Raw genomic sequence first — 11831 nt, 5'->3', positions numbered from 1 at the left:
TTTTTTTTTTTTTTTTTTTTTGTACCAGGGATCGAACGTGGATCTTGCACTTGCAAGGCAGGTGGGGTGCCACTGAGCTAAATCCCGGCCCTAGATACATTTTTATTTTAAAGAGCGTTTTCATATCCTCTGTACTTTTTAAGAAGGGCTTCTTGATCCCGGTTCAGGCGTCCATTGTTTCCGGGGCTACTGATGCTGCTGTGACTGTGAATGGCTTTTTCTGCATCCTGGACAGCGATGGCGGCCTTCACCCTGTGCTGGTGCTCTTGTAGTCCGGCGCTGGGCTGCGGAGGCTTTGGAGGTGAGGGCAGGGCTCATCAGCGTTGGACCCCTGCAGACCAATCAGGTTTCGCTTGGTGACACTTGTGTATTGGCGCCTGTGGCATTTTACTCTCTGGCTGGGTCTTCCCACAGGGAAGACACCTCAATTCTTCTGCCTACACTGGGTTAGAGCAGGTGGGTGGGGAGGGGCACAAGCCGGACTGATCTTGCTCTGGGAGTGGGGCCAGGAAAGGGGCTGGGGAGTCTCCTCTCCGGTACAGAGGCTTCCTCTGCCCCTGCTCTTTCTAGCTGTACCCGACTCTGCCCTCTGCTTAGTCTCTTTCCCTCCCCAGGTAGAGTAGTTGTAGAGTGCAGTATCTCCTCCTCTGTTTTGTCTCCGTCTGTTTTCGGTTTCTGGATGCTCCAGTCCCCGAGACACCTTGGGTCCCTGGCTTCTTGTTAACTTCCCATCAAGAGCTGTTGGGGTTCAGCAGCCTCAGGTTCGCTGAGTCCCTTAGCGCCTTCCGCTAGTTTTACATCTTCAGAAAGTGTTGACCCTTCTCGGCTGTGGTTCCTCAGCCCACGCGTCCCTTTCTCTTCGTCCTTGCTGATTAGAGCATGCAACTCTCCCGCGGCGGTCAATGCACTTTGTAGGGAAGCAGAGGTTAACATGTTTGCTGAGTGCCCGTTTAACCCCGGCAAGCCGTTTCTCGGGTGGCTGATCAGGCCGGAATGGAGGGAAAGTTTATAACAGTGACGTCTTCCGTTTCCCTGACATTGCCCAAGAGTCAAGAGCATGGAAATGAGACATTACTAAATTATTTTAATGGAAGAAAAGAAGGGGAAATATTTTGCTTTTCTTTCATTCATGCTAGTAAGACATTTATTGAGTGCCGGTATATACCTAACGCTGTGCTAGGTGCTGGGATGTGAAATGTGGTGTGACATGTGGCACTTGCTTTTAAGGAGACTGTAGTACATTTGACTAAATGTAAGAGAAGTGGGCCAGTAGGCCAGTGCTCAGAGCAGCATGATGGTGTGCACACGCGACACGCAGGAGCTCGGAGTGACACCCCTGAATCAGGCCAGGGTGGTAAGAAAAGCTGCTGGAGGAGGTGTTCCTGGAGCTCAGCTTTGAAGACTAAGTGTGAATTTTGGAGATGAGTCAGGGACAAGGCATTCTACGCAGAGAAAACTTTCGTATGAGGAGCAGGGGTCTAGAATAGTGTGACACATCAGAGAGGCCTCAGTTAGACTGAAATGGCCAGAGCATGGTCTGTCTCTAGATGAAATCTAGTGATAGTCGCTCAGCTATAAAAATCCAGGTTGGTCTGGCATGAGCCTGGGCCTACGAGCATGACACCAGAAATATTAACATCCGATCCCTCCATAAATTTCAGCAAACTTAAAAAGCACTATATGTAAAATGAGGATAATAATGAAGATTATGGAAAGAGATAAGTAAAATTCTGGGTCAGTGAATATTCTAGTTGTGGCTTGGTGTGGTGGCATATGTCTGTAATGCCAGAACCCTGGAAGGCTAAGGCAGGAGGATCACAAGTTTGAGCCCAGCCCAACTTAGCGAGACCCTGCCTTAAAAAGAAAAGAAAAGGGCCTAGCTTGTAGCTTAATGCAGAGGCCTTTGAATTCAATCCCCAGCACTGAAAGAAAGAGAAAAAAGAAAGAAAGAAAGAAAGATTCTAGTTCTTGAAGGATAAACTTGTCTTAAATTCTATTCCTTATTCTCCTAAAAGGTATAAAATAAGACTATGAAAAATCCAACTACCAGGAAAATCTTTTCCTTCTGGTTGCCAGGCAGAGATTACTTGAGCATCTTTTAGCTGAATACCCCATCTCATCAGGTGCAGAGTTCATGCACTCCTGGGTACCTGGGACGCCTTCCTGTAAAGTCTGGGCATTTTCTTGAAAAGAGCCAGGACCGAGGAAGCTGAGTTCCAGTCTCTCCTCCAACCGATGTACATGCAACCTTAGGCAAGGCCTTCCTTGTCTTGGCTTCAATTCCCTTACCTGGCAACAAGAGGAATTAACATAAATTATCTTTAAGATTTGTTCTAGCTTAGAAATTGGATGCAGTGAGCTGTTAGCTTTACCAAAATGAATATTAAGACAGAGCTAGGATTTTGGGATTTTTTTTTTTTGTTTGTTTGTTTTTTTGTTTTTTGAGACAGGGTCTCACTTTGTAGTTCAGGCCGAACCTGAACTCATTATGTAGCTTAGGCTGGCCTCAAACTCGTGGTACTCCTCCTGCCTCTGCCTCCTGAATACTGGGATTACAGGCGTAAGCCATGAAGCCTGGCTGGATTTTGTTTTCATATCATCCTTTAAAGACTTGGCAAGTGTGCAGAAGCAAGATTATTCCAACTCTGCTTACTTTTCCACCCTTCTTTCAGCTTCCAACTCCTTTTAACTCATGCCAGCCCTTAAGAGAAACACTGATGCTAAACACAAACAAACAAAAAGCTACTTCCGGGGCATTCCTCTGACATTGTTAAGCTCTTTTGGACAAGCTGGAGAAACAGGACTCTTCAAAGTGCACTGTTTTGAAAACACATGAGCATCATCATCTGTGGATGTTTTCTGAAATATGAGTCCAGCTACTTTCATCCCTGCAAGTGACTGGAGCAGAAAACCATGGCCCTCTGGACGACAAGCCGGTGGGTGGCTGTGAGGGTGGGGAATGGCATTTACCCCTCCTGTCAGAGGCTCTTGGGTGCCTGGCCTGGAGGAACTGCCTTGGAATTCTCCCTTCGCAGGGCCTTGTAAGGCTCAGAAGGGCAGGTCCCTGACAGCCAGGCTGGACTGGGATTGACGATTGGTGAATAGCTCAGGAAAAGTTTTGATTGACAAAGTTTGGCCTCCCTTGGCCCATGGAACAAGACCTTGAGATGAAACAAGACTTCCTCAAAGCTCTCATTACAAACAATATTAACTCAGCCAATGAGTGGCTGCAACATGCAGATGTCAGAGCTTATAGCAATTCCTGAGACACAGCATAGTACTTGTGTCTGTCATCAGTTTGAAGCTAATTTTTAAAAAAATGCTTACAAACTGCAATCTCCGTATGACCCTAAAAGAACACGCAGACCTTTTTTTTAACATTGTGTTTGCATCTTCTCTGTTCCAGCTTAACTTTCTGTCCCAAACGATCAGGACATTTTCAGTGCCGGTAACAGACATCTGGTTCCATCTGCATCCTGTCACATCTTGCCTCCTACACATTGGGAAGCATATGGGGCGTTTCTTCTTGGGTTTTGACCAGCATTTGACTTTAAAATTTCTTTTCAGCCCAACTCTGTTCATTTCAACAGAATCATTATTTTAATATTCTTTCTTTTTTTTTGAGGACCTGCTATGTATTTGGCCCTGACCCAAAGGTGACATTACTATATAGACTGTGAGTTTTAAAAAGTCTTACCTTGAAGTTTCAAACAAGTTTGACTTCTTTTTGTTGATCTCATTTCCCTTTTGCTCCTCTCTCTCTCTCTCTCTCTCTCTCTCTCTCTCTCTCTCTCTCTCTCCCTCTCTCCGTCCTCTTCTGCCTTTCCTTCTGTTTCATTTCTCTCCTGCTTTGCGGTTTCCCGCTCTTTGGGGAAGGGCAGGATTTCCTGCTCAGAAGTTGTTTGGTTTCTGAGAGGAGTCAGAAGACCTGATTTTGGGACTGAAACTGGTTCATTTGCCACCTGGTATGAGAAGGTGAGACCCAGGCCAAGGGTGAAGGAGGCCCTCATGCTAGGACCAAGCCAGCAGCCGGGACGCACCTGCAGAGCAAGCCCCAAAGGCAGTGAGAGTGGGCCGGCCTGGACTCAGCTCCCCAAAGGACAGGGGAGCCCCAGCAGCCTAGGACGGGGTGCCCTGAGGGGTTGTGTTTGTCCCAGGGACTCCCCTTATGTGGTCAGTGCCTCGGGTGTGGACCCCCAGTGGGCAAGGCCTTGCCCCGCCTTACCAGGTGCTCATTCTCCTTGTTCGTGGCTCGGCTTCAGAGGAAGTTACTGGAACAAGAACTGAGTTTGGGCAGATTTTCCTGCCCACCAGGAGCGCCGCTCATGATTCAGTGCAGCCAGTGAGGCCTGCTTGTCCATATCAACTCTCAAGCCAGCATGGTGATCCCAGCAGCAGAGGGATGGCAGAGGGGAGCCAGGAGTTTGCAACTAGGCCCATTTTGGGTGGGGCCTCCATAAGCAAGATGGCAGTGAGACCCCTACTCACGTCAGTCAAGGACAGAAGAGCACATCCCAGTCCGAGGTTTGAGTTTCATAAATATTCATGAGCACCTGTGCTATTCAGGCGCTGGGCTAAGAGCCGGGGTAGCGTAGGAAGGATCCACTTGACAGAGCTCTGTCCTTGAGGAGAGTTTCGCTAATGTGGCTGCGCATGGGACCAGCCAAGTCTGACATCACGGCTTCAGGGAAAGGGCTGGAGTCGTTGGGTGCTGGTAGCTCCTTTGGAGATGCGCTACTGGCAGATTGGGGCAGGCACCCAGCTGTCACTTGGCAATATGGGCACGGACTCTTTCGGTGGTTCTTCTGTTGGTAACATTTCTGTCACTACCTCCCAATTCTTAGAGGTTAGAAAGATTTTTTTTTCTCACATTTTTAAAGAGGCAGTTATTTTACCTAAAGAACCATAAGTTCCATTTATTTCTAGCCTAGTTACTCTCTAAAGCTGGCTGAAAACATCTATGCACATATTGGCTATTAGGTTTACATTTCAATTACTTTTTTCTCATTAAATCTCCTCCTTCATATTTTGGCCCATTAGAAAATAGGGGAAAAAAATGGAAGAAAAGGGCAAGGTTTGGTTTACTTGAACTGTTGGCTTTACTCCAGAACATTCTTTGAAAGTTTCCTGACATTTATTTTCACTTTTATTTAGTTTATGAGTTTTAATCTTTGTCTGGTGTCACTGTTCAAGAGGCAGACAGGAGGGCAGCCCTGCTCGGAAGGACCCACTCTGCTGACTGACCAGTTCTGAAGGGGCCTCACCAGTGCCTCCAGTGCCCTCGCTGCCTCTGGAAGCATCACCTCCCCACTGCCAGGACGGCGTCCAGACTCCGTCAGAGCTCTGGAATCTAGAGTAGGATCCTTTGGAAGAAAGGTTTCTGAAACTGCTGTTTGTATTGTATTTTCTACTTTTTCTTGTCCTCTGATGTTATTTATTCTTCATTTAATACAACCAAGGTTTTAATTTATTTATTTATTCATTTTTAAAGTCAGATTCTCACCAGGCTGCCCAGGTGGGTCTCAAACTCTTAGGCTCCAGTGATCCTCGTTCCTCAGCTTCCCAAGTGGCTGAGACCTCACCTGTGTGCTGTGGCACCTGACTCACAGCTGAGTCACTTCCCTACCTCCCTCCCTCCGTTCCTCCTTCCTTCATTTCCCGGGGAAATGCACCTGTTCTTCCAGTGAGCTATGTACTGCACCCTCACACTTTTCCTCCCCATGCACTGTTTTTACCGCCTGTCTCCCTGGTGACAAGCTGATGAACAGCTGAACCAGTCGACACCAGTCATGGTTCGAACAGTACTGTGGTACAGTCCCGCATAGCCTAGCAATGGGGATGCCTCCTGGGAAATGCATCACGGGCCACTCTGTCATGTGACCCTCGTGGGAGGCACCCACACGGGCCTCCCACTGGAGATGAACCCACGGCACACGGCTGCAGCACATGTGCAGAGCCCTCTCTGCCCTGACCTCCTAAGCTTCGTGAGTTGTTTTTCAGGATTCAGGTTTAATTGCAGTGTTGGACACTTTACAGTAAAGAGGTGGGGTTGGGCTGCAGTTTGGGCCCTCGTCTCAGAAAGTTTGGCCGTCACTGATAGGCAGTCGCTGAACACGATCCATTGGTGCAGCTGACACTTGGTCAGCCCAAGATGAGTGAGGCCGCTGCTGGGCTGACGTGGCAACTGTTTAATGGTAAACATTTTAAATAAGTAGAAGGCACACACTATAAAACAATTGTAAAAGTACAGTAATGTGTGCCGTGCCTAATCGAATGTGCTGTACTCATGAGTGGCAGCTCAAGAGTCACATGAACCAGAGTGAGGTGTAGCAGAAGAGAGGCCCTGACACGGTCCCCAGCTCCATTTCAGTCTTCCAGACGCCACTGTCTGTGTGGTTCCTCAGCGACGTGATGTCACTGCAGTGCGAGGCGGGTCCAGTAAAACCCAAATGTGCAGCACATTTTTCCCTGGCATCCCAGGGTTTAAGAAAGTCTTAAACAATAACTCTCAGTGTTGCTCCAGACCAGCATCTAATTCCAAGTTTTGTGGGGCTGCCTTCTGGGTTAGCAAGTTTGCAGTGAAAACTCTGAAACCCAGGGGTGGCTCACTTAGCAGTTCAGGGAGAGCTGAGTGAGGAGTAGGCGTCAGTGGGCACCATGTCTAAGTTAGCAGTTTGATTTTAGGCTTCACCATACCAATTAAAGAAGCTAACTCTGTGTGTCCCTCCATGAGTCCAGACTTCCTTTTAAATGAATTAATTTGTTGATTTTGACATTGAAAGTTATGCGTGATGGCCATTGGTATTCGGACTCCAGTGTTTTGCTCTTCATCAAAGTAAGTGCAAGTGTTAGGACCACGTCACAACTTTATATTGGAACCAGGATCTCTTCCTGGGGACGCTGTCGTTTTGATATAGGAGAAACCAAGGACAAGAGAGCAAAGGGTAGAAAAGGGCTGTGCAGTCACTGACCCTGGGATATAGGAATCCCTCACTCTGGAATACAGACTGCAGGTGACATCATAACACCCACAAATCAGGGTGCTCTTGTGGAAGTTCTGTGGGGACACAGCTGAATCAGCTCCCTTTTCCTGAAGTGCTCTCTGGGACTTCTCCCTGCTGCCCCCAGGACTGGTCTGGGTTGCACTGGTGACCTCTGGGGTCCGTAGTGTCAGTCATTCCCTAGGGAGTGCTCCTGTGCTCTTACATCAGACATAAAACCACCCAGGACAAAAGCAGGGCACACAACACCACATGGACAAATGAAAGCAAGAACAGTGGGAACAGCAGGGAACACGCTGTTTAACAGCAAAGATACCAGTCAGATGGTCTGATCCCAAAACAAAAGATCTGCTGGACTTGCACATGGCCAGTGACATCCCGCCCACGAAGAGGTCAAATGTTCTTATGCAAAGGCCTATATCTGATTACTCAGTGGTGAGCCTCCCAAGGGTCCAACAACTGCACACGAAGTCTGGGTGTAACTGTTTACCAGAAAGAGGGCCCATTCACTAAACTGTACAGAAACTGGGTCAAATGACCTTTTCAAAGATCTGCTTAGTTACAAATCATAGGAGCAGTGAGAAATTTATGAAATAGTTCAAGCTCAGATTAGTGCTGAGATTGCTTACCCTGAAGGTATGGCACAAGGAGCCGGGAAGTGTACCTCCTGGTTCAAGGGTCCCCTGGAATACTGCTAAGCAAAGATCTTTCAGCAAACAAACAAAGAGCTGGGTGTTTGCTCAGTGCTCCCTGGATTAAATCCTAGCCTTGAAAAGAAATCACAGTGGACCCTCCAGAACCAACAAAGAGGAGGCCATCCCTTAATGTGTTAAATAAAACGAGAAGGCGGCTTCATTGTCCACCCCAGTGACGGTGAACCCGCTGCTGCCCCGGGTGACAGACGGCCCTTACGCGGCGTAGGGCCTAGGGCTGTACACTTTCCAGGCGCAGCTGGGTCGGCACCTTCCTTAGAAGCCCAGTTGGGATCGATTTGCTGGCACCCCGAGCAGTGTTTAGCCGGCTAAGTCCCTCCTGAGAGCCCCACACTGAGGGCAGCACCGCTCACGGAGCGTGGAGAAGCTTGCGAAGGAAGCGCCCCCTGGTGGTGGAGCAGGTGGTCCCGGTTACCATGGCCGCAGAGCCGTCAAGACTTCTCCGGAGAAAGCAGGCGGGTCGGGCACTCTTCCCAGTTGGCGGCCTCTGCTTGCTTCATCAGAATGCACGTAAGATGGCGTCTGATTCTGCGCAGGCTCACGTTTATTTCTGAGTGTGGATCAGAGTTTCGCGAAGAGCAAATGATAGGTGCCTCACTATGACCGAGTCAGAAGCTAATTGTTTCATCCGCTCCATGAAGGTGTTTCACGAGGCAGAAGGGTTAGTGAGGTAAACTTAATGAAGAGGTATGGGTGTGTGTGTGTGTGTGTGTGTGTGTGTGTGTGTGTGTGTATGTGTGTGTGATGCAGTCTCGCTGCGTTGCCTGGGCTGGTCCTGAACTTGCAATCTTTGTGCCTTGGTCTCCCAAATAACTGGGATTACCGGCCTGTGCCACCGTGCCCAGCATGAAATAGTCTTAAAATATGTAATGGTATCTTTGACTGAAAAGTTTACTATTATTATGTTTATATCTTTCACTACTACCTTCTGGGTACTGCTGTAAAAACTGCAGGTGTAGAGTCCTGCTCCTGCAGAGTTGCCCCTTGAAGAAGGTGCCCCTTTATCGCCGGCAGAGAACACAGGTAGCAAAGCAGAGCGGGAGTGACCTGTCTGTGCCGTTCAAGCAGGCAAACAGGGCAGCCCAGAGCCAGACCAGGGAGTCCGACTTCACTTTTGTGTTACAGACGGACAGAGTGCAACGTAACAAGGCCACCTTTCGCACCATTCATGTTTTCTGGGTACCCTACTTGTACCAAGGAGATAATTATTGGGCTTTAGCAGCTCACTTACAATCCCTTGTTGGCTTTTATCGAGCTTGAAATCATCGATAACCCCAAGGTCTTTTTCACCTGATCTGCTGCTGAGATAAGCCTTTCTAATTCTTTGGTCATGTAGTAGTTGTTGTTGTTGTTATTATTATTATTATTATTTGTACCTGGGATTGAACTCAGGACCTTGCACTTGTAAGGCAGGTGCAGTGCCACTGAGCTATGTCCCTGGCCCCTGCAGTTAATTTTTTAAGACCTAAATTCTACACTGTATTCTCTCCCATGTTTGGTTTCAGTCAGTTTGTTGGTGTATGGTTCCAGCTTGTTATTTTGAATCTTGTCTGTGCTATTTCAGCTGTATGTCACCAAGAGAACTGATAAGTATACCTGTCACCTGGGTGGCTGATAAAATTGTCGGGTAGAATAGGACCAATGACAGCTTTTGTCTCAGTGTTGGGCTCATGTCTGATCACACACCCAGGCAGAGTCTTGTGGGACTACTGCAAAGCCTTCTGGATTCTGTCAGGCAAACTGTCTTTCCTTCCTTTCCTCTAACTGACAGTTTCTCAAGCTTGGTCCTATTGACGTTATGGATAGGAGGACTCTGTGTGGTAGGTGGCTGTCCTGGGTCATGTAGCGCAGCGCCTGGATTCTGCCCCTGGATGACAGCAGTAGAGCTGCCTCCCACCAGACAAGCAGACGTGTCTCCAGACATCGCCAAACTTCCCTGGGGGGCAGAGCGGTGTCCCTTCCTGTGTGCAGCTCTATTTTAACTTAATAAATCTACTGATTAAACAATCAAATATGCATTAAGGACCTCCTGTTTGCCTGGAACTTGATGGTTTCTATGAACACTTTGACACCAGGAAGATTATACTACTACAAGAGGCATTACCAGCCCCGCAAAACAACTGGGGGCCGGTGTCTGCTTCCGAGTGATTCACTGTGAAACCAGACTGTGTGACCGGTAGGAACTCCGAGAGGTGACATCACAGAGGACAGAGGACGTTTCAGGAGCTCAGACGTGACTGGGCTGCGTAACCTGGAGCAGGGAAAGCAAAGGGCATTAGCTTCTAAAGGAGATACCTGCCTACCTACCGACCGACCTGCCATCATCTATCCGTCTCCTCTAGGAAGGCATCTGAAGTTTTATGCATAGGCAAACACACCAAACATAGGCTACACCTTTTACACAAAAGATCCGAGCACACTGGCCATCTGGGAGGTCGAAGCATGTGGAGTCCAGCCTGGAAGCTTAGCAACTTAATGAGATCCTGCCTCAAAAATAAAAAATAAAAAGGGCCAAAAGGGCCGGGGGTGCAGCTCAGTGTGTACGGGGCAGGGTGAACATTTAGGAGTGGAGAGAGCAAAGGTGGGCAAAGGTGCAGAGGACCAGAGGCAATGGGGAGACACCAGGGTCCTGGTGGGCAGCCCAGGACGTCGGCACGGAAGCCTGGGGTGGGAGGTTAATGCCTGCTGCCTTTGGGTGGAGAACAGCAGGAAGGCATCAAGGCAACACGGTCTGGCCGTGGGCTCTTTTGGGCAAACACATTAGATGGAGAGATGGGCCAGCAGGTGGGGTGGGGAGTGGAGGCTTTCCAGAAGGCGGTGCAACGGTGAGACTGGGGGTCTCTGGGAAGGCTTCTGGACATTTAAGATCAGGCTCTGCCTTAATCTAGACCCAAAGTTCTCTTTTGGAAATGGGAAGAACAGTAGTGTCAATGACATTAGTTTCTTTTAAAATCCTGAATATATTTTTTTCCTTACCCTCACCACATTCCTGTTGCTCTTTCCTTCTGGAAAGGTTAGATTTTCGTGAGAGTGGACGTCTGGTGAGGCCAGGGAGGGCAGGAGTGCTGTGGTGGTGTCTGGGGGCGGTTGGGAGTCAGGTCAGAGGTAGTGGCACCCACCGTGGGGAGTAAAGTGTCCCTCGTGTGGGGTGGGGGACACTGGGAGAGGGAGGGGGTGGCTTCAGCCTGGCACCAGCCCAGACTCCCACTGAGCCCTGCGGAGCTACCAAGTTAGGCATCACCACCGGTCTGCAAGGACCAGCTGTTTTTCCTTTCTGGTCTAGAACATCAGAGAGTTTGGGCTCCTGGGGAGGAAGGCTGAGGGGAGACAGACTTACCTGCTTAGGCGTTTGGGAGCTTTCCTCTTAACCCTACCGAGCTAGAGCTAGGTTTTCTTTCTCGTCTTCCCTCTCTTTTGTTCCCTGTCTCACTGAAAAAGCTAAGAAGCGAGGTATCACCCACGGAGCAGACCTCCGGCACGCAGGTGGGAGCGGCAAACAGCTCTTTTCTTGGCCCTGGAGTTCACCCCTCACTTCCATTCTCTGATTCTAGATCAGAACCTGATGGATCTTAATGATCTTAGGATGCTAAGTCCGGTGGACTTGTGCGAATTGCAGCCTCCCATCCCTAACTCGAAGAAAAAGGCCTCTTCAGAAGATTTAGGAGCGTGTAACAGCAGCACCAGAGATCCTGGCGAAGCACGTGCAAGCCCCGAAGCCTCAGGGCGTCACTAGCCTGCCTGCCTCCAGGGTGAGACGATGTGATGTCCTGCAAAATGCTTTTTTATTTCAAAATGCAAAACGGTCATCATTGTGACAACAACAATAACAACATAATGGTAATCGCTAATCGTAGAAAAGGCTGTCTTCCTCCCTCGTGCGAGGACAGACACTCTGCTCCCGGACACACATTCTGGATGCGTCACAAGGCAGTGCTGCACAGCAGCAAAACAGTCCCATCCACTCCGGTACGTGCGGCAGGTCAGCTCCAGATGCCCGCAGGCGGACGCGCGTGGCTCCCTTCCTCCTGCAGCCTGGCCCTCGAGCCCTTCGTCCCGGTCCCTGGAGGCGCCGGGGGAGGGTCTGGGGGGAGGGAGAGGAGGGGAGGCGGGCGCCCCG

At 49.2% G+C, this 11831-nt stretch overlaps 1 protein-coding gene across 10 annotated transcripts in view; it reads left to right on the top strand.

Moving 5' to 3' along the window:
• The window catches only part of CUNH1orf74 (chromosome unknown C1orf74 homolog), a 123305-nt gene that overhangs the window by 85175 nt on the left and 26299 nt on the right, over window positions 1-11831 (top strand). Inside the window, exons 1-2 of one of the 10 annotated variants that reach the window (XR_004516693.1) lie at window positions 7694-8384; window positions 11266-11463. The exons of 6 other annotated variants lie outside the window; for them this stretch is intronic. The gene's annotated coding sequence lies outside the window, so the exon portion shown is untranslated. Of the gene's footprint in view, window positions 1-7693; window positions 8385-11265; window positions 11464-11831 lie in introns of those variants that run through there. 3 more of the 10 variants (XM_019205851.2, XR_002024996.2, XR_002024995.2) reach the window with 3 other exon arrangements.

This window comes from Fukomys damarensis, unplaced genomic scaffold (genome assembly GCF_012274545.1).
Source record: "Fukomys damarensis isolate Sample0158 unplaced genomic scaffold, DMR_v1.0_HiC HiC_scaffold_11, whole genome shotgun sequence".
NCBI lineage: Eukaryota > Metazoa > Chordata > Mammalia > Rodentia > Bathyergidae > Fukomys > Fukomys damarensis.
This window is presented reverse-complemented; position numbering and strand designations above follow the sequence as displayed.